Raw genomic sequence first — 2,500 nt, 5'->3', positions numbered from 1 at the left:
ATATAGAAGGTGACTGGAGTAGACATGAAGGCAGCGATGACTATTAATTAGGGATGTATAGTAGTATAGTATAGTAGATTTGGACATAATGAAATAAACGAGAGAGAAAAACTATATTCACTAAATTCGCCTAATCAATAGATGTGGCAAAGCTTTTATTCAAGATTTCTAGGACAGCGACATGACACTTGCTAGATATTTTATGATATTTATTAATTTGATTCCGGTATTTAAATGAGGGATTCAGTGACGTCAAAAGAGTAGTGTTTCCAAAAAGATAAATGAAGTAATTGCAACCTTCGAATGTTAACTTTGCAGATTGAACTATCAAAGAGATAGAAAAGTTATCAATTAAGAACACAGAATTTGAAACAATTTTAAGTAGCTATAAAATTTTAAGTAACTTTATAAATGACCTTTGTGGCATAATTACTACTTTCGAAAATCGAAGAAATCCCAAAAGTAAAAAGAAAACAGATAATTTGGAGTTTAAATAAAGGTAAACGGGGAGCTCTCCTATATGGCAATGGAACGAAAAGGTGAATAAATAAAACCAATAAGAATCGGATAGAATAAGGGTGAAGTGAAACAGAATAAACACGAATAAAGCAAGAGGAAAAATCACTCACAGAAAGCACAAAGCCAAGAATTAAAGAGGGTGACTACAAAGCTGGCGAGTCACAGACAGGCATTGAGGAAATCCTTGAAAGCCAAGAAAAAATATTGTCGTGATATATACTGTTACAAAACAGAAAAAAAGATGCGGAAGTAAAAATAAAATAAAAGGAGGATATATTGACTGATGTAAACGAAGCAGAACAACTAAAAAGAGGCGATAATCAGTCAATCAGTCAATCAATAACCAGACACACACACACACACATATATATATATATATATATATATATATATATATATATATATATATACATACATACATACTTACATACATATATATAAATATATGTATGTATGTATGTATGTATGTATATATATATATATATACACACACACATATGTGAGTGTGTACGTGCGCGCGCGCGCGCGCGTGTGTGTGAGTGAGTGAGTGAGTGAGTGAGTGAGTGAGTGAGTGAGTGAGTGAGTGTGTGTGTGTGTGTGTGTGTGTGTGTGTGTGTGTGTGTGTGCGTGCGTGCGTGCGTGCGTGCGTACGTGCATGTGTGTGTGCGTACGTGCGTGCATGCGTGCGTGCGTGCCTGCGTGTGTGTGTGTGTTTGACAGATAAATACTACAACAAAGCAAAGGGAAACAAACCAAGCCAAACTTACTATGTATTGCTATCACGGTGGACTTAACTGAAAGCCATTTGAGATCCAAGATCATTCTTTAAGTGATGAGAATAAAAAGTGTAATATCTTATTTTTGGAAGAGGCAAAGTTAAAGAATAACAATACTTATAAAGATGAGGTTGGCGCATTCTTTATTTATCTGTTAATTTTTCCGTGCATTTCATTGCTAGTCTCTCCTTTTTACACATAGGGACCCGCATTTCATTATCATTTATTTGTTTTATTAGATTTTCTTTTTATTATCATATCAAACTTATTATTATTTAATGTGTTATAGACTCGCCGAAGAGTGGCTTGTTTTCGTAAACAGTCATTTTCAGTTCGTTAATTGTAGATTGATATGATGATCTTCGAAAAAAACATATGTAGGATTCATAATAATTCATGAAAGGTATGAATAAGAATGAATATCTTCAAAATACAAGAGATGTATTTGGTTGGCTTCGATTATATCTTCGTCAGAAATACATGTCTTATACTGTATTCTCATTCATACCTTTTCTACATTTGTCAACATGAATACGGGTCATAATAATTTAGTCAGTTCCAATGACATGACAATGACAATGACAATAACAGTAACGTAACACAGACATAATCACCACCAACAGCAAAACACTAAAAATAACAAAAAATCATAATACTAATCATTATTATTATTATCACAGCAATAATAGCGATAACTATAAGGTCACTAAACTGAGGAATAACTGTGAGAGGATCTGCCAAGGAGAGAAGGTACCAAAGAATACATCTGTATCCAGGATTCCCTTCTACATCCGGTAGTGGATCCATGTGCTTCTCGGGGAGTTGTTGCGTGTAGTGTATAATTCATAAAGGAACAGGATGAGCAAGTCTTATACCATGAATGAAGCTTCGAAACCATTTCAACCCAACCAACAAGGGTTTACGTAGGTTATTGAGCTGTTTCGAAATAGCATTCGAACCGCTTTGTACGAGGGTTTTGTTTGTGACGTACCTAGGTGTTTGCTCAGCTAAATTTATGGATAATGTCACACTGGATAAAGATATATAAATAACGCGAAATGATCCATCCTACCTGGATTTCTATTGAAGGTGAATTAATGTTTACACGCAGCTGTCATCTCCAATAGATGGTAAAGATGCAAAGTTTGGTTATGTAACTCTTGTTATTAACTATTTAATGGGACACATACCGGTTACTTTTTCGA

This window comes from Penaeus monodon, chromosome 39 (genome assembly GCF_015228065.2).
Source record: "Penaeus monodon isolate SGIC_2016 chromosome 39, NSTDA_Pmon_1, whole genome shotgun sequence".
Taxonomy (NCBI): domain Eukaryota; kingdom Metazoa; phylum Arthropoda; class Malacostraca; order Decapoda; family Penaeidae; genus Penaeus; species Penaeus monodon.
This window is presented reverse-complemented; position numbering follows the sequence as displayed.